The sequence below is a fragment of the Triturus cristatus genome, chromosome 5_2, assembly GCF_964204655.1.
Source record: "Triturus cristatus chromosome 5_2, aTriCri1.1, whole genome shotgun sequence".
NCBI lineage: Eukaryota > Metazoa > Chordata > Amphibia > Caudata > Salamandridae > Triturus > Triturus cristatus.
In genome coordinates, this window is record NC_140588.1 from 91,210,294 (window position 1) to 91,231,971 (window position 21,678).

Sequence of the window (21,678 nt, forward strand, 5' to 3'; positions counted from 1 at the left end):
GCTATACTTGGGCTACATCTGGGTGATATTTGGGCTACATTTGGGCTCTTTTGTCTCTGGTGGCCATTTTGGGAGATTTATTTGTTATGAAGTTTCCTAATTTCCTCATTTACTGCAGTCTCCTCAGTGGGAATACTTTCAGTTTTTTATTTTGGTTCCATCAAGAAGGCATTCAGATGTGTCCCACATTTGCAATAAATTCTGAATGTTAGCACTCTAGTTGCTCATTAGATCACTGTAGTAAAACTACTGCTCACCAGGGAAGTCTGCTGCTGGTATTCAAAGTGCATGTTTCAGTCTGCATGTCAGAATTTGTTTATGAAATAGAAGAGGATTTGAGAAGTCAAAATGTGCCCTAATTTTTCTTTCTGCAGAACTAATCATAATTTCTATGGCAAAATGAACCCCCTCATTTTGTTCCTTTGTAAATTGAATGTTTTAAGTGTTACCACTTTTTTCCAATCAAGATGGCTTCAGGTGTGCCATACTTTTGTCATAAGTAAGACTGTTAGCGCTCTAGTTGTTCGTTAGAACACTCTGGGACATTCTGTCATTGGGCTGTACTTGGGCTACATCTGGGTGATATTTGGGCTACATTTGGGCTCTTTTGTCTGTGGTGGCCATTTTGGGAGACTTATTTGTTATGATGTTTCCTAATTTCCTCATTTACTACAGTCTCCTCAGTAGGAAATACTTTCAGTTTTTTACTTTGATTCCATCAAGAAGGCATTCAGATGTGTCACAAATTTGCCATAAATTCAGAATGTTAGCACTCTAGTTGCTTATTAGATCACTGCAGTGAAGCTACTGCTCACCAGGGACGTCTGCTGCTGATATTGAAAGTGCATGTTTCAGTCTGTATGTCAGATTTTTTTAATGAAATAGAAGAGGATTTGAGAAGTCACTCAAAATGTGCCCTAATGTTTCTTTCTGCAGCACTAATCATACTTTCTATGGCAAAATGAACCCCCTCATTTTGTTCCTTTTTAAATTAAATGTTTTAAGAATTACCACTTTATTCCAACCAAGATGGCTTCAGGTGTGCCATACGTTTGTCATAAGTAGGACTGTTAGCGCTCTAGTTGTTCTTTAGAACACTCTGGGAAGCTGCAGTAGAACACAAAGGAATCAACTGACAGTCTCTGCCCTTGTTGGATGTACATGTTTTACTGAGAATGTCAGACTTCATTCTCACATGACTGAGAAAGATAATGTGAATTTACAGAAAATATGCTCTCAGTTAGCTCATAGATCACCTTCCAAACCTCTGTGGGAAAAGCATGAGAAAATAGTTTTCTCTCAAACCTTATTCATGATATCACAGCAGAAGGCTTTTTCACATGGTAAAATCACCTTAGAACACAGCACAATTCCTAAAATGAGTATGGTACCATCAACAAATGATTTATAATGTAACTAAAGTCTTAAAACCCTCTATTAACTGCAATGCTTTTTAATGAGGTGCTATCATGTATATTGGTCCCAAGATGGCTGCCAACACTTCTTGGATGAAGTGCTGACAGCCAATCAGATCTCACGATGAGATGTGTGATAGGCTCCGCCCAGATATATATGTGATTTTACTTTTGATTTTCTCAGGAACTACTGAACGGATTTACACCATTTAAGCAAAAGGCACATGCCTGACCTGAGGACTACCTCTTTGCCAAATTTCAAGTAATTCTGTTCAGCCGTTCGGGCTGTACCTTCGACTAAAGGTCCTATGGAAAAATGCATGGGGAAAACGTGTTTTGGGACCCCCCTTTTTTCTCAGCCCCCGCTTGACGAATCACCCCGAGACTTTCAGGTAGGAGCTGAGTGGAGCGCCCCATTAGTTTTGAAAATTTCACGAAGATAAGTCAACCGGCGCCAAAGTTATTCAAAATAGAATTTTCAGATTTCCTATGGGAACTCGGTCCTAACTATAACTATCTACTGGCGACCACCAGTAGATAATATATATATATATTCATTGAAAAAACATAAGAGTTACAGGGACGCTATAGTTTGGAAATAGAATTTAAAAATCCTTAGAAATTCATTGAATAAACCAAAGGTTACATGGATGTTATAGTTAGGCTCACATTTCAGTCGCACACAACCAGAGAAATTCAGCTGTCATAGTCAGCTGACCTAACAATAACTCACACCCCTGCAATGCACTGCTTATGACCTCAAATATTACATCACATATGACATGGTCAGTGACATCACTGATGACACCTCAAATGACATCACTGATGACATCTCAAATGACATCACTGATCACAATATCCAGTGACTGTGTTTGTTTTCCAAAGTTACGGAGTGTTAAACATATATACTAAGGTAAGTTGCTGTGGAAGTGTCTGTATAGGTCAGTGAGTGGGTACATGAGTGCAGTATAGAAGAGTGAGTGGGTGTGTCATTGAATGTATAAGTGAGTGGATGTGTAAGTATTTGTATGAGTTAGTGAGTGGGTGTATAAGTGGCTGTAATGGTGAATGAGAGGATGAAGGAGAGGCTGTATGTTTGACTGTGCAGGTACATACGTGTATGTATGGGTGAGATAGGGTAAAAGAGCGGCTGTATGGGTGCATGAATGGATGTGTAAGTGGGTGTATAGGAGAGTTAGTGGGCTAGTGAGTGGCTGTATCAGTGAGTGAATGTGTGTGACTGGCTGTATGGGTGAGTAAGTGATTATGAGAAGTATTGTATGGGACAGTTTTTGCTTGTCTCAGTGACTGTATAGGTGAGTGAGTAAATGTGTTAGTATATGTATTAGTAAGTGAGTGGGGGTGTGAGTAACTTTATGGGTGAGAGAGCGGCTGTGTGAGTGACTGTATGGATGAGTGATTTGGTGTGTGAGTAACTGTGTGGTTAACTGATTCAGTTTGTGAATGGTTGTATGGGTGTATGAATGCGTGTGTATGTTTTCATATTTCTTTATGGCTGGCTGTGTGAGTGGCTGTATTGGTCACTGAGAATTTACATGAGTGGTTGTATGTGTGAGTTACTGGTTGTGTTAGTGGCTGTATGGGTGGGTTGATGTGTGAATGCCCCAACGGATCACTGAGTTAGTGTATGGGTCTGTGAAAGGGTATATCAGTGGTTGTGTGGGAGTGGGAGTGATTGTATGAGATGTTGTATAGGGCGTAAGTGGGTGTGTGAGTTGTTCTGTGGCTGATGTAATCACTGATGTCATTTGAGATGTCATCACTGATGTCATCATTGATGTCACTGACCATGTCATGCTTGATGTGATATGTGAGATCATAAGCAGTGTATTGCGGGGGCATAAGACAAACTAGGACATCCCTGTAACCTTTGTTTTTTTTCCGGGAATTTCTAAGGTTTTTTTAATTCTATTTCCTAATTTTAACATCCCTTTAACCTTTGTTTTTTTCTGTGAATATCTAAGGTTTAACAATTATGTCTCTGTAACCTTTGTTTTTTCATTGAATTTCAACTTTTTTTAAAAAACATTTTATTTCCTAACTGTAACCTGTTGAGGTTTAATTTCAGTGAAATCATCTTCATGCCAGAAAGAATCCTTCCCTGCAAGTTTAAATACTTCTAGTTATTAAAAGTTTATAAAAGTTTCAAACACCATCTCTGGTCTCAGCAGCAGATGTCAAGAAATAACCCCCTCATCACAGACACTGTATATGATTTTGCACTTGAGAATAGCAAGGATGCAAACACTTACATCAAGGATTAAAAATAACTTTTCACAGTGGAAATGCAGAGAAAACACACTTGCATTGTCTTGGCCATGCCCATGAAGTTAAGATAGTTAGTACATTCCAGAAATGGGGCTTCAACTCGGTCACACCCTTTGTTTATATCTGTAAGTGCTTCTATTTTTGGTTTCATTTCTATTAAATGAGCATTTTGCCAGATTGAATCTTGTCATGCATATTTATTCAAGAAGAGGCCAGAGTTTTGTGTAACACCTCTACCCAACTGGAGTTCTTTCTACTGCTTATTAGTAAGTGCTACCTCATTGGGTAAATGTATAGTGCATCGCCTACACTGCATCTGCATAAAGTCTCCATTGACCTTGTTGCCAATGTGATTGTTCCTCGAGCGCCTTCATCAGATAACTTTACAAGGTGGAACTGCAGAGAAAACAATCTTGGATGATTTGTACTTTGCATAAGTAAATGCTTTTTTGTTTTGGGGGAGAGCCGATCATATTCTGAGGCATGAGCAACACATCTCCAAAATGGGCAAGAAACATGCTGTTGGGTCCTTTTAGTAAGCTGTGCATCATCCTGGAAAAGGGGTGGGAAGATGTTGCATGCCACTAATGTATAAGGGGCAGGCTTAAACGAGCGGGCTTGTAGGAAAGTTTACATACTTCTAGTATGTGAAAGTTTAGAACACAATCTCTGGTCCCAGCAGCAGATGACAAGAAAGCACACCCTCGTCACAGACACTATATGAGATATTGTCTTCGAGGAAAGCAAGGATGTGAACACCTCCATCAAGAATTACAGATAACTTTTTACAGTGGAAATGCAGACAAAAATCACTTGCTTTACCTTGGCTATGCCAACAAAGTTAGGAGGATTATTACTTTACAGAAGTGGAGCTTAAGCTTTGGCACATGCTTTGTTATACAATAGGGAAGAGGCCCCCCTCCCAAGGCTGATTTTGGGCCCAGGGACCCCACCCCCCCTGGCCTGGCCTTTTATTTTGTCTTTAGAAGAGGAGGACCATGTGGCCTCCCCTCCCCTGGCCAGTTTCAGCTGGGGGGACCACATCCCCCGGGGCCTGGCCATTAATAAATGGGGGAGGGACATGAAGGGTCGCTTCTATCTCTTCCGGCTACCCACCTCCTGTGGGAGCCGTCATTGCTTTCGCAAACAGGGAGCTGCTGAACATGCACCTCCCTGTGTGCAAAAGCAATCTATCTGTTTCCCTGATCACTTGACAGCAGGTATGTAAAGAGACACATGCTCCCCTTTCAGCCAGCAGGAGCATTTTCACTGCTCTCACTTACCGAAAGTGGAGAGTTTGCTGTAGATTGGCAGGAGCAGTGAAACCTCCTGCTAAGCCCCAGCAAACAGCAATGTCCTGGGGGTGGGCAACCCGAGACATAGCAGGAGCCTGCCCTGGCGGGGTGGCAGCCCCCAGGGCCATCTATGTCTCCAGAAAGGGGGGCCGTGTGGCCCCCTTCATTGCAACACATAGCCCCAGGGTGGTGGTCCCCCTTAATATGAACAAATTGTTCTGGGAATGTGGCGTTCCTCAGGGCTGCAGCAGTGCCCTACAGGTCCCCTGCACTAATTTCATGTTTAGCCCCTGGGAGGTGGCAGTCCCCGAGGAATGTGCAGTGCCAACAGCCCGTTTCTATATTTTGTAATTGCCCCGGGGAGGTGGTGGACTCCAGGGCTGCAGGGGGCTGTGCAGGCCCACCCAAATGTTTTCTAAACATTTGCTCTGTGAAGGTGGCGGTCCCCTGGGCGCCATATGGGCACCCCCAAATACATATATACATATAGAAATGCCCCAGGGAGGCTCTAATCAGCCCTAGAAAGGGGGCCCGTGTGCCCCACCCCTATTTTTATGATATTTCCCTGGGACCTGGTCCATCCAGGGGCTATTTATAAGCAATTGCAGGAGTCTGTGATTGCTTTTTTTAGCCGCAAATTCCCTAACAGCGTATTTTTGCAGTAATTCTTTTTTTAAAAAAAACCTTTTTTGCCTGGCTGGGTCCCAGGGGGACTTCAAGACCAAGGTTTGAGGTTCAGGGTAATCCTACCCTGCCCCCTTTTCTTTTTGTTTAATGTTTTTTGTGTGGGACTCAAGCCCCAAGATGACAGCCAGCACTTTCTGGTTGAAATGTTGCCAGTCAATCATAGCTCTGCATTTACCTTAATGAGCTCATTATTTTTCATGACATTGTTGCTGCAACAGATATCACTAACTGCTTTTTCTTACATTTCTCAACAACTACTACACAGATTCATACCAAATAACTGAAAGTGTGATCTGCGCAACAAAATCTTCTTTTTTGCCAAATTTGGTGTAATCTCCCTAATGGCTCAGGCATCAGGGTCAAATAAAGGTCCCATGGGAATTAACTTGGGAAAAGCACCTTATTTGACCCCCCTTTTTCTCAGCTCCCGCTTGAAGGATAAACCCGAACCTTTAGACATGCACCAAGACTCACTGAAACACATTCTTCTGAAAATTTCATGAAGATTTCTCAAACAGCACCAAAGATGTAGGCAGGTCAAAAAACGCTTTTCCTATGGAAACATGGTCCTAACTGCCTACTGGCGACCTGATACTACATCAAGGAGAGGCAATTAATAATGCTGGATCACCCGAAACAGGATTAGTAATCCTCCTGCTTTTTCAGTGTATGTTAAATCATGGCTATTGACCAACCACTGTCTCATTTTAAAAAACTCGCTCTTATAACTCAATCTGAGTGTTGAAAGATATGTTTGTAAAACTGTGAATGTTAATTATACGAACACACATATTGAGATTAGGATCACTAGATAGCCATAGAGGCATGATACATTTAAGTGTACAACTGCCGTTCCATTTGTTATGATTGCTTTTCCTTTTGACCTCTTTCAATTTAGTGCCCCTGCTTGGATATTTTAATTAATACCTGGAGTGGGACAATAATTACTTTTGTAACAGTGTAGCACTAATAAATGAACACAATCACATGATCAAAACAGAACAGAGTGTAATGGAAAAATCCATGCTTGAAGTACTTTGTAATCTGTGCCAAAATAGCGCCCATGTTTACTTGGTAAATGTTCTCACCAATATGCACAAGTCCTGCTTTTATGTTCTTTATTTTGTGTAGCCAAATTCATAATGACGCTGTGAGTGTCCACCCCGTGACCTGTGATCAAGGAGATGGCTGTCTCCGACACATGTTGAGAGTTGGCGTGCGGCTATTTTGACTAAATTGTTGTGAAAAGTATTGGAAATCCGTAGACTGTTTTTGAATGGAACTGCATTTACTATTATGAAAAGGATATCCCACATTACCTCGTGAGATATTAAGGATTTCCATGACACTCATTCAAAGAGGTGGGAAAGGGAGAGAAGGAAAACTGTTTCTTTCTTTATGCCAATTCTGATGGAACTATGCATTTTAAAGAAACATGGACTTGCTTATTCAGCAGCCGAAGAGGAGCAAGGCTGGCAATATTATTTTGGAAAATTCATGTGAGTTTTACATGTATACAAATGCACTTGGTTACATTTTAAGTATTAGAAGACTGTTATTAGTATGCTATTAAGCATAATTACTTGAAGAAAGAGTCTTCAATACTTGGATTGACACTGCTGGTGCATTGTGGAATCAGAAGGATTTAACCTGTGGCCACTTGTTTACTGCAATTTAAGCACAGAATCATTTGCACTATGAACTTGTTCACCTATGATCAAGGCTAGTTTATAAGCTGAAATGCATCAAGGAAGTTTATGCTGCGAGCTTCATTTGCAAATAAATGCCAGCATGTCATCAAGTTGGGTTTCGTAATTTATTTTGTGATATATGTATAAAAATACATATATATATATGTATCTTTGAAACGTCTCCACACAAGCCTCCAAAATCTCAGCAGCCAACCAGCGTACGAGATGAGGGCAAGGAAACAGCAGCCTGGCTCAGGTATTTAAAAAAATCCTTTTATGTAAGTTTATTTTACTTCACCATCGGGTTCGGACCTGAAACCAATGCGTTTCAGCCATAGCCTTCAACATGGTCATAGGCACTGTTTTCAATTAAATTTAATGAAAAAACTCTCATGATTTAGAGTAAAGACGTTTCTCTTGATGGGGAGAAATACTGCTTGAAGATTAAAAAGGTGTGGTGGTATCTCCCCATTCCTGCAACACCGGCGATCAGGATGCCTACTGGCAAACCACAGACCCAGTAGTATATATATGTATTTCAATATATGTATGTATAGATATATGTATGCATGTATATATATATTCACTGAACAAAACATAGGTTTCACACACGTTATAGTTAGGAATTAGCATTTAATGTAATATCTGACGTCATCAGCAGAGGATTGCGGTCGCGTTATAGTTGCCTGCACTAACTAGAACGGGGGAATTTCAATGGTTTTTCACGAGTGAAATGTCCAGCTAACTATAACATGTGTGAAACCTATGGTTTTTTAAGTGAATTTGCGAGGTTTTTTAAATGCTAATTCCTAACTATAACATGTGTGAAACCTATGCTTTTTTCAGTGAATTTGTACAGTTTTTTAAATGCTAAGTTATGTATTTTTTTATTTTTTTTATGGTTTTTCACTGCGCGCGTACCGTAAGCACCGCTGTGGGCGCGCGGTGCGCTTCGTGCACCGCGCGCCCACGTTACGCAGTTCGCGGAATTTTCCCGTCTCTACCGTACGCGCACGCTACGCGTACTCCGTGATTTTTTGCAAAAAAATTAAAGGACATTTTGGCCCTTGGGGGTCCTTCTGGCACCCCCTGACAAAGGCTAGGGGGTCAGGAACTGTCCACCCTGCCCCCTTTTCACGTTCTCCACCTTTGTTTTTCACCCCCTCAGACTGCGAGAGACAAAATGGCGGCCGACACTTCCTGGTTTCGACCGATTCGAATGTTTACTAAGATCTAACAATGATTCAGAATCGCGCTCGCGCACGGCAGCGTGCGCGTACGGTAAGTTTTACCGTACTCGCACGGTGCGTGCTTATAGATATATATATGCTTTTAAATGCTATTTTCTCAGGAAATACTGAACAGATTTACACCAGACCTGCAAAATGCACATCCCTGACCTGAGGACTACCTCTCTGCCAAATTTCAAGTAATTCTGTTCAGCCGTTCGGGCTGTAGCTTGGACTAAAGGTCCTATGGAAAAATGCATGGGGAAAATGCGTTTTGGGACCCCCCCTTTTTCTCAGCCCCCACTTGACGAATCCCCCCGAGACTTTCAGGGAAGGAGCGGAGCGAAGCGCCCCACCTATTCGCGAGGTTTCGTCGACCGGCGCCAAAGTTATTCCAAATAGAATGTTGCGGATTTCCTATGGAAACAGGGTCCTAACTATAACTATCTACTGGCGACCGCCAGTAGATGATATATATATATATATATATATATACACAGATACCAATCCCGATAAACGTGTAGAGGCTGTCAATGTGGGGCGGTCCTCGCACAGGGTATCGGCACCCTGAATTATAAGTACCCAGTTCTCCAAGCATGCAAAAGAACGCCAGGATACCTTGGAATTGCAGTGAAATAATACTGACTGCACCAGCAACGCGTTTCAGCTTTCGCCTTGGTCACGCTGTGGCTAACGCAGAAACAGCATCTTTTTTATTTTAATTTAGTGCAATAAACATAATAAAAGGACAAGTGTTTTAAAACCAGTACTTTTACAGTTCTGTGGTGGCCATCTTAAAGCTGTAATGATTTAACAAAAGTGCTTGCAAACATGGAGACATTCTTACTTAAATAGTAAAGCATAATGTAGGAAACCAACAACAAATCATGCCCCAGTGGGCCCAATAAATCAACAAAAAATAAAGCTTACATTATATTGGAAATGACTAAATTAGATTGTCATAAGAGAATTAAAGTAAAAGGGTTACTGCAAAGTTGGCAATTCCCTATTCTTGTTAAACCGGCCCTCGTTACAAATACAGTTAATTGCATTAATATGTGTATTTATAAAGTAACAAAAAGTAACCGATTGAAATTTACGCCCAAGTGGGCTAATTATAATCAACAACCTAATTAGAACATTGTGTTCCCTTGTGCTTTCCTCCAACATTATTGGCCTGATCTGAAATATACCCCACCTGAAAATGTACAAAAGAAAAATATTTTTGTAGTGAAAAAACTTTTGAATTGCATAAAAAGACTGTTTGTTAAAAAGCAGAATACTACAACTTTCATCACAATACTTTTCAGGATTTAATTTACCAAGTTATATACACTATCTACATCACATTAAAGTCTAATTTCAAAAGATACACCTGGAGTTCAAAACACAATTACTGCCGTAGATGCACCACTAATTCCTCGCTTGAATTTAATCCCAAAGGGGACATGGTCTCCAAATCAATGATATATCTTGATTCTAGTTGGCGTAATGTTAGCTGTCTATTGCCGCCCCTTACACCAATAGGGACTGCGTTAATTACTGCCATTCTCAATAATTCCTCATTTTGAAAATGATATTCAAAAAAGTGTCTGGCCACTAGATACTGTCTATTGTTATGTCGTATGGCTCTGACATGTTCCAACACTCTTTTCTTTGCACAGTGAATAGTGCTACCAATATAAACCCTATTACAGGGGCAAATAAGTGCATAAATGCAATGTGTGGTGTTACAAGTCAAAGCTTTCTTAATTTTGAATTCTCTACCACTGTTAGCGAGAACAAGTGTCTTACAGTCAAAGCTATTTCTGCATGCTTTACATTTTTTGCAGCAACGAAAGCCAGGACAGTTAGTGCATAGCTTTACATCCTTGCTAGTTACATAGTTGGAACATATCTCATCACGAAGTGATTTGCTTCTCTGAAACGTAATTTGCGGACAAATGCTTAGATGTTTCTGAAGGTTGTTGTCAGTTAGTAAAACATGCCAATTCTTTTTTAATATTTGGCGAATATTTTGAGCTTGACCTAAATACGTAGTGATGAATCTTAACGTTTCAGCCCCTCGCTTGGATTTGTTTGGATGTAAAAGCTCAGTCCGTGTTACCAATTACACACGTTTGCAGGCCTCTGAAATAGTTTTTGTGTTATAACCTCTTTCTCTGAAGCGGCGGATCATAATAGCCTAGGATAGATGACACAACCTGCTCCTCCCACCAGCCCATCCCAAATTGTCATAACTGGGGGCGAAGCAGGTTCCCATAGCTGTGCCCTGTGCCTGTCGGTAGACCACATCATCAAACATAAAAAAGTTGTTTGTTAAACAAAACTTGATCATGGCCAGAATCATCTCCGAGTGTGACCAAAAGGAGATTGAACGGGTCTTTAGATAGTGTCTAACGGCTTGTAGACCAAAGTCATGATTGATGCAAGTATATAGATTGCATACATCCAGGGTCACCAGAATGAAATTAGGCTCCCAGTGAATGCCATCGATAATGGTCAAAAAGTGAGTAGAATCCCTCAGATAGGCTGGTAAACTGACCACAAATGGTCTTAAATAGTGGTCAATAAAACGGGAAGTGTTTTCTAGTAGGGAACCAATCGAGGAGACGATAGGTCTTCCTGGAGGATTCACTGGATCCTTATTTAGTTTCGGCAGTATGTAGAGTATGGGGGTACGAGGAAATTGGCATCTCAGGTAATTGTATTCTTCCCATTCCAATAAACCACGTTCCCTCCAATCTACAAGCAGGGTTCCATATTCTAAATTTGATTTAGATATCGCATTTTTGTCCGAAACATTGTAGCAGATCTCATTGGTTAACTGTCTGTAACCTTCCAGTAAATATGCTTGTTTATCTAATACAACAACATTACCTCCTTTATCGGACTGCCGTATTGTTATAGTCCTATCTTGTTTCAAATCCTCTAGTGCCTTGATTTGTTGCTCACTCAAGTTTTTTTGAAAGTAAGGAAGCTTGTTATATCGTATCTTCTTTAAATCAGCTAACATCCCTCTTTCAAAAACATCAATGGCATCACATTCAATTTGTGGTAAAAAAACCGACTTAGGTTTAAAACCACTCCCTGGGTTATCATTTATGTCAATCTCCAACTCTTGAGCAATATGAGATATATCAACATGCACATTCTGTTCCTGTTGAGAAGTCAAAATGTTTAACAGTTCAACATCAGCTACATTCAAGTTACTGAAACCATCTGTGTCAGTGTCTGGCTCTCTAGACATACACTTAGTATCAAACAATTTTTTTAGTTTAAGTTTACGTGAAAAATAAAACAAGTCTATTCTAGTTTGGGCAAAATTTAAATTCAAAGTAGGACAAAAAGACAAACCTTGTCCCAGAAGACGACTTTCTTCCACCGACAATATCCGTGATGAAAGATTCACTACAGTCATTTGGTTGCCTGCTTGCCCCTTGTTGTCATTCCCACTGGGGTTGTTGTGTCTTGTCTTCCTGCGTTGTTTGGTCTTCTTGTTCCTCTGGTTATTCCTCTGCCTCCTCGTCCTCTCCCTCTCGGTACACTTGGTTCGTAATTCTGTTCTGTCGTTCCCTGATTCATCATTTGAAATTGTACTAAAAAATTCGGTTTCTTCTGTTGAGTTTGATTCAGAAGTGCCGCTGGTGCATCTGATAGACTACCGTCCGAAATGTCACTTTCTGTGATATCCGTACTTCTAGCTGGCACTCTGGGAATGCTTGTTATATTCCCTTCTTTATCAAATAGATGATCATATTTTCTATGAAAGGTTAGGGTCCGACCTGCTTGATAGTCCTTGTAATCCCTCAGGAATTTACGCTGTTTTTTCGCTGTAATCTCTGCTTCCAATTTATCCATTTTGGTTGTTAGATTTTTCATGAAAGCATCAATTGCCTCCTGAGTTGTTAATGTAGCTAGTGTCGAGAGCAATGAATCTATTTCTTCCAACAACTTGCTACGGTCTTTTAATGCATATTTAACCAAAATGCGTAGCATAGTCAATGAGCAGGCATTCGAATTACTGGACCACTCCTCCAACATTTCTGGGTCAGGGTCTTCATACGTTGGTATTGTAAAAATGCGCAAGCCTCTAGGTACCCGTGATACTTCTATGTATCTCTGGAGTGATTCCGCCTCCCACCATTTGGCAAGTTCCTTGCGATGCAGTTTTTCCAATTGATCAAATAATGCCTGTATTTTAATCTCTTCCGTTATTGTGATGCGTGTATTCGAATTATTTACCACTCCGTCTGAAGTTGTAAAAAAAAATTTATCCGCTGTATTTTTTCGTTAAGCCTCCAAAGCTGCAGCCATCCTTAAGATCTAAGAACGCTTCTCCCACGAATTATGCTTGACGTAATATTGATGTTTATTCTATGTTTATTTTTGTGAAGGAGAGGAGGCACTTGTCACTATGCACGCTAATACTGCAGTTATGTGTTGCGAGTGTTCATACAAGTGTTATTTCGTAAAACTCCACCTTTCTTTTCCTTTGTACAGGGCAACGTGTAGAGAGAGATATTAATTATACTCTTCGTTCTTACTTCTGCAGATGCAAGCATACAATTTGCATTTCGCGTTGGTGTTTTAACACTGCGTGTCTTCTCCTTACGTGCAAGACACCGTTTTAAAAGTCCTCCTTCAATCCAATAGCATATATAATTTGTGAGAGAGAGTTTCCGATTTCTTAAATGTAATTCCAATGCCGTCGCGAGGGTGATTAAATCCTCATTTACTTGGCGGCTGCCTGCGTTGGTAGACACGTTGGGGGACGGTTAAGGTAAGGCGAAGACCCGGGATGGAATCACTCCCAACAACAACAACACAACACCGCAGCAAGCCACAGGCGCGTGTCGGAGAGTCAGTTCGTAAAGCACCACGGAATCCCCCCTCACCTTACCGTCCACCAGAGGTTATTCTTTGTGTACTGGTCTAAATCCGTCGTTTCTATTATAATACGGCGGTTTCAGAATGTCTCTGGGAACCTTTTTCCACCACGGGTTCTGGTCCCAGTCACGCAGTCTAGCAACGGTCAGCCTCTAAACCTTACAAACACAGATACCAATCCCGATAAACGTGTAGAGGCTGTCAATGTAGGGCGGTCCTCGCACAGGGTATCGGCACCCTGAATTATAAGTACCCAGTTCTCCAAGCATGCAAAAAAACGCCAGGACACCTTGGAATTGCAGTGAACTAATACTGACTGCACCAGCAACGCGTTTCAGCTTTCGCCTTGGTCACGCTGTGGCTAACGCAGAAACAGCATCTTTATTATTTTAATTTAGTGCAATAAACATAATAAAAGGACAAGTGTTTTAAAACCAGTACTTTTACAGTTCTGTGGTGGCCATCTTAAAGCTGTAATGATTTTACAAAAGTGCTTGCAAACATGGAGACATTCTTACTTAAATAGTAAAGCATAATGTAGGAAACCAACAACAAATCATGCCCCAGTGGGCCCAATAAATCAACAACAAATAAAGCTTACATTATATTGGAAATGACTAAATTAGATTGTCATAAGAGAATCAAAGTAAAAGGGTCACTGCAAAGTTGGCAATTCCCTATTCTTGTTAAACCGGCCCTTGTTACAAATACAGTTAATTGCATTAATATGTGTATTTATAAAGTAACAATAAAGACCGATTGAAATTTACGCCCAAGTGGGCTAATTATAATCAACAACCTAATTAGAACGTTGTGTTCCCTTGTGCTTTCCTCCAACATGATTGGCCTGATCTGAAATATACCCCACCTATAAATGTACAAAAGAAAAATATTTTTGTAGTGAAAAAACTTTTCAATTGCATAAAAAGACTGTTTGTTAAAAAGCAGAATACTACAACTTTCATCACAATACTTTTCAGGATTTCATTTACCAAGTTATATACACTATCTACATCACATTAAAGTCTAATTTCAAAAGATACACCTGGAGTTCAAAACACAATTACTGCTGTAGATGCACCACTAATTCCTCCCTTGAATTTAATCCCAAAGGGGACATGGTCTCCAAATCAATGATGTATCTTGATTCTAGTTGGCGTAATGTTAGCTGTCTATTGCCGCCCCTTACACCAATAGGGACTGCGTCAATTACTGCCATTCTCAATAATTCCTCATTTTGAAAATGATATTCAAAAAAGTGTCTGGCCACTGGATAATGTCTATTGTTATGTCGTATGGCTCTGACATGTTCCAACACTCTTTTCTTTGCACAGTGAATAGTGCTACCGATATAAACCCTATTACAGGGGCAAATAAGTGCATAAATGCAATGTGTGGTGTTACAAGTCAAAGCTTTCTTAATTTTGAATTCTCTACCACTGTTAGCGAGAACAAGGGTCTTACAGTCAAAGCAATTTCTGCATGCTTTACATTTTTTGCAGCAACGAAAGCCAGGACAGTTAGTGCATAGCTTTACATCCTTGCTAGTTACATAGTTGGAACATATCTCATCACGAAGTGATTTGCTTCTCTGAAATGTAATTTGCGGACAACTGCTTAGATGTTTCTGAAGGTTGTTGTCAGTTAATAAAACATGCCAATTCTTTTTTAATATTTGGCGAATATTTTGAGCTTGACCTGAATAGGTAGTGATGAATCTTAACATTTCAGCCCCTCGCTTGGATTTGTTTGGATGTAAAAGCTCAGTCCGTGTTATCAATTCCACACGTTTGCAGGCCTCTGAAATAGTTTTTGTGTTATAACCTCTTTCTCTGAAGCGGCGGATCATAATAGCCTTTTCATCTTCATACAGGCTAAGCGAGCTGCAGTTACGTTTTGTCCGTAACAATTCACCATACGGAATACTGTATACTAGTTTCCGTGGGTGAGCACTCGCGGCATTCAAAATGCTATTTCCTGCAGTGGTTTTTCGAAAGAGTTTGGTTTCGATGGAGTTGTTTACGATCTGAACCTTCACATCCAGAAACTCAAACTCTTTTGTACTTATATTTTCCGTTAAAGCAATGTTGAACTGATTATCATTTAGCCTACAAATGAACCTTTTGGCTGACTCGATGTCACCCCTCCATATGATGAAAATATCATCAATGAATCTGAGCCACAGGGCACAGCGATCAAAGTCTGGGATAGATGACACAACCCGCTCCTCCCACCAGCCCATCACCAAATTGGCATAACTGGGGGCGAAGCAGGTTCCCATAGCTGTGCCCTGTGCCTGTCGGTAGACCACATCATCAAACATAAAAAAGTTGTTTGTTTAACAAAACTTGATCATGGCCAGAATCATCTCCGAGTGTGACCATAAGGAGATTGAACGGGTCTTTAGATAGTGTCTAACGGCTTGTAGACCAAAGTCATGATTGATGCAAGTATATAGATTGCATACATCCAGGGTCACCAGAATGAAATTAGGCTCCCAGTGAATGCCATCGATAATGTTAAAAAAGTGAGTAGAATCCCTCAGATAGGCTGGTAAACTGACCACAAATGGTCTTAAATAGTGGTCAATAAAACGGGAAGTGTTTTCTAGTAGGGAACCAATCGAGGAGACGATAGGTCTTCCTGGAGGATTCATTGGATCCTTATGTAGTTTCGGCAGTAAGTAGAGTATGGGGGTACGAGGAAATTGGCATCTCAGGTAATTGTATTCTTCCCATTCCAATAAACCACGTTCCCTCCAATCTACAAGCAGGTTTCCATATTCTAAACTTGATTTAGATATCGCATTTTTGTCCGAAACATTGGAGCAGATCTCATTGGTTAACTGTCTGTAACCTTCCAGTAAATATGCTTGTTTATCTAATACAACAACATTACCTCCTTTATCAGACTGCCGTATTGTTATAGTCCTATCTTGTTTCAAATCCTCTAGTGCCTTGATTTGTTGCTCACTCAAGTTTTTTTGAAAGTAAGGAAGCATGTTATATCGTATCTTCTTTAAATCAGCTAACACCCCTCTTTCAAAAACATCAATGGCATCACATTCAATTTGTGGTAAAAAAAACGACTTAGGTTTAAAACCACTCCCTGGGTTATCATTTATGTCAATCTCCAACTCTTGAGCAATATGAGATATATCAACATGCACATTCTGTTCCTGTTGAGAAGGCAAAATGTTTAACAGTTCAACATCAGCTACATTCAAGTTACTGAAACCATCTGTGTCAGTGTCTGGCTCTCTAGACATACACTTAGTATCAAACCATTTTTTTAGTTTAAGTTTACGTGAAAAATAAAACAAGTCTATTCTAGTTTGGGCAAAATTTAAATTCAAAGTAGGACAAAAAGACAAACCTAGTCCCAGAAGACGACTTTCTTCCACCGACAATATCCATGATGAAAGATTCACTACAGTCATTTGGTTGCCTGCTTGCCCCTTGTTGTCATTCCCACTGGGGTTGTTGTGTCTTGTCTTCCTGCGTTGTTTGGCCTCTTGTTCCTCTGGTTCTTCCTCTGCCTCCTCGTCCTCTCCCTCTCGGTACACTTGGTTCGTAATTCTGTTCTGTCCTTCCCTGATTCATCATTTGAAATTGTACTGAAAAATTCGGTTTCTTCTGTTGAGTTTGATTCAGAACTGCCGCTGGTGCATCTGATAGACTACCATCCGAAATGTCACTTTCTGTGATATCCGTACTTCTAGCTGGCACTCTGGGAACGCTTGATATATTCCCTTCTTTATCAAATAGATGATCATATTTTCTATGAAAGGATAGGGTCCGACCTGCTTGATAGTCCTTGTAATCCCTCAGGAATTTACGCTGTTTTTTCACTGTAATCTCTGCTTCCAATTTATCCATTTTGGTTGTTAGATTTTTCATGAAAGCATTAATTGCCTCCTGAGTTGTTAATGTAGCTAGTGTCGAGAGCAATGAATCTATTTCTTCCAACAACTTGCTACGGTCTTTTAATGCATATTTAACCAAAATGCGTAGCATAGTCAATGAGCAGGCATTTGAATTACTGGACCACTCCTCCAACATTTCTGGGTCAGGGTCTTCATACGTTGGTATTGTAAAAATGCGCAAGCCTCTAGGTACCCGTGATACTTCTATGTATCTCTGGAGTGATTCCGCCTCCCACCATTTGGCAAGTTCCTTGTGATGCAGTTTTTCCAATTGATCAAATAATGCCTGTATTTTAATCTCTTCCGTTATTGTGATGCGTGTATTCAAATTATTTACCACTCCGTCTGAAGTTGTAAAAAACAATTTATCCGCTGTATTTTTTCGTTTAGCCTCCAAAGCTGCAGACATCCTTAAGATCTAAGAATGCTTCTCCCACGAATTATGCTTGACGTAATATTGATGTTTATTCTTTGTTTATTTTTGTGAAGGAGAGGAGGCACTTGTCACTATGCACGCTAATACTGCAGTTCGCTCGTAAAAAACCAATGAAATTCCCCCGTTATAGTTAGTTCAGATAACTATAACTCGCGCGCCCGCAATCCACTGCTCATGACGTCACATATTACATCACTCATGACATGGTCAGTGGCATCACTCATGACATCACTGATGACATCATCCTTGTGATAGAGTGGCAATCGCGCGAGTTATAGTTATCTGAACTAACTATAACGGGGGAATTTCATTGGTTTTTTAATAGTGAAATGTCCACCTAACTATAACATGTGTGAAACCTATGGTTTTTTAAGTGAATTTGCAAGGTTTTTTAAATGCTAATTCCTAACTATAATGTGTGAGAAACCTATGGTTTTTTAAGTGAATTTGTACGTTTTTTTAAATGCTAAGTTATGTATGTATTATTTTATTTTATTTTTTAAGGTTTTTCACCGTGCGTGCACCGTGCGCGCACCGTGCGCGCACCCCGCGATTTAAAAAAAAATAAAATACAATGTTTTTTCACCCTTTGGTGACCCCCTGACAAAGGCTAGGGGGTCGGGAACTCTCTACCCTGCCCCCTTTTCACGTTCGCCACCTCTCTTTTTCACTCTCGCACCCAAAACAAACAAAATGGCAGTCGACACTTCCTGATTTCAACCGATTCGAACGTTGACTGACATGTAACCACCAATCAGAATTACGCTCGCGCACGTTGTTAGGGTGCGCGCACGGTGTGCGCCTATAGATATTTATGCACTGTTAACTGCAATTTTCTCAGGAAATACTGAACAGATTGACTCCATACATGCAAAAGGCACATGCCTGACCTGAGGACTTCCTCTCTGCCAAATTTCAAGTAATTCTGTTCAGCCGTTCGGGCTGTACCTTCGACTAAAGGTCCTATGGGAAAATGCATGGGGAAAACGCGTTTTGGGACCCCCCCTTTTTCTCGGCCCCCGCTTGACCAATCACCCCGAGACTTTCAGCTGAGCGGAGCGCCCCATTAGTTTTGAAAATTTTGTGAAGATTCGGCAACCGGCGCCAAAGTTATTCAAAATAGAATTTTCAGATTTCCTATGGAAACACGGTCCTAACTATAACTATCTATTAATTACATTAGATGTCTCCTCACTTTATACGCCTATCAATCACCAAGATGGCATTAAGGCATTGCAACACTACCTTAACCAGAGACCCTCACAATGTTCAAATCACAATAAAATGCTTAAGGACATGACGGAGTTCTGTCTAAATAACAATATCTTTATGTACAGAAACACCCTGTATCAACAATTACGGGGCGTTGCGATGGGGGCCAGCTTCTCCCCCAGCTACGCATGTTTACACATGGGTTAGTGGGAGGAGTTGGTCCTCCACAAAGAACATGAACACATAGTCAACACTAATGTCAAACTTTGGCTTAGATATATTGACGATCTCTTCATCGTCTGGCAGGGGACCCGGTCGGAGGCAGAAGGGTTCGTCAATAGTCTTAATTCCAACAATCTAAATCTGGAATTTACAACCAACATAAGTGACTACAGGGTAGAATTTCTGGATGTTGAGGTATGTATAAAAAATGGGGGCAATTGCCACTAAACTATACTGCAAAAAAACTGCAGGCAATGCCATATTACACGCCACCAGTGCTCACCCCCAACATCTTATACAAAGTATACCTTACGGTGAGATGCTCCGATTGAAATGCATAAGTAGTAATGAGAATGATCTACACACTGCTCAGTTGGCGAGCACTAAACGATTCCTTGAGAGGGGATATTCGCAAAAAAACAATAGACATGGCCATAGAAAGAAGCAGCAAGGTCAGTAGGGATAGTCTATTGACAACACAGACTAGCAGCAATACTATCATTGATAGTCCCACCCAACAAAAAACTGCTCACAATGTGGAAACATTCAGATTTATAATGGAATATAGCAAACAAGATAGAGCCATTAATAAAATCATTAAAAACAATTGGCCACTTGTATTAAGCGATCCCATCATTGGCCATGTCTTATCAAGCAAACCAGCAATCACATATAGCAAAGGACCCTCAATGAGAGATGAATTAGTCCACAATTATCCTTGGGAATGCAAAAAAAACACTTGGTTTGACCAACGCACTGGCTTTTTCAAATGCACATCATGTAAAGCATGCCAGTATGGAGAAAACAAAATGTCCTATAGAACACCTTTTAGTGACAAAGAAATTCCCATACATAGGTTTTTGACATGCAAAACAGAATATGTGATCTATGTGCTGGAGTGTCCTTGTGGCCTTCAATACGTTGGAAGCACGGTCCTTCAGGGCCACAAAAGAATACTTCGGCACATGAGAGCTATAAAGAACAAAGATCACACGTACCCCGTGGCACGCCATTTTGAAGAATCTCACAATGGAGATCCTAAAGGTTTAAAATACTTTCTGATTGACAGCGTGCCACATAACAAAAGAGGAGGTAACAGAGAAAAAGCCTTGAGAAAATTGGAAACTAGGTACATTTTACAAATGGATAGCAAACAACCTGTAGGCCTCAATGGTACGGAGGATCTATATACCTGCCTATAGATCCAAAATGTTTATTTCATGAGTCTTAATATCAAACATAATCTGTAAACGAACAAACAATTAAGTAACATTTTGTTTATAAATATTATATGCAGCTGCCCCCTTGTATTTTATCACAGTCACACCTTTTGGGTTAGGATTAGGTTGTATAGGTACACACAAAAAGCACATAACACTATATACACATTAAACGTCACCGATTGATCCATTTATGTAATTTAGGATAGAGACATAGATACTACCAACTCTCTGAACACAATTAATTTCTCAGTGGACATTACCTTTACAGTTCCATCTACCAACATTGATTATAATTGAGACACTATGTCAGACACCAAATCATATCGCAATAATGGAACTGCCACAAGATATTTTATGCTATTTCTCGTTGGAATTTATTTATTGTATTTGAATTCATTGACAGTTTTTATATATTTATTCATATTTATATATTTATTGTAAACAGTGATTTTATTACAATTGATATTTATTTATTCATGTTGACACTGGTTCAACCATTGAGAAACGCTTTTTATGTCTACTACCGTTGCATTACAAGATACCATCGGTGATTTTATAAAGCACCTTTGTCACTTTAAAATGAAAAAAATGCACTTTGGAAAAAACTGAAAAAAATGTTTAAAAGCCCAGGTGAGACTGCTGTTAGCGTCATGTGATCAAGGTCCCACGGGCTCGAAACGCGTAATGGCTGTGCTATACTTGTGAGCGGACAAATAAATATCTTTCAAGCACTGAATCGTGGTCTGGGCTCCTACCTGCAGCTGTAAAACGAGTGCGTGAAACGGGAGTGGAAGTAATATATATATATACATATATATACATACTGAAGCCTTCGCCACTGCGATCCCTCAGTTCAACAGACAAAGCAGACCCGAAATCGGTGCAAAGTTTTTCATTATAAACCCTTTGTGTCCGCCATGACACGTTTCAGCCTCCAAGAGGCCTTGATCACATGACGCTTCAGGAGGAATAGTGCAGGATTTAACGTGCTACATGCATTTGAAACAGTAACCGATGTGTATCACATGGTCAATAGACATAGAAAAAACACTGATACATAATAGGCAAGTGCCTTAGTTGGATTCAATTTTAGCACCAGTTACAAATCTAGATAGAACACTGTACATAACAAACACACCATCATTGGATGTTGAATGTTTTAGA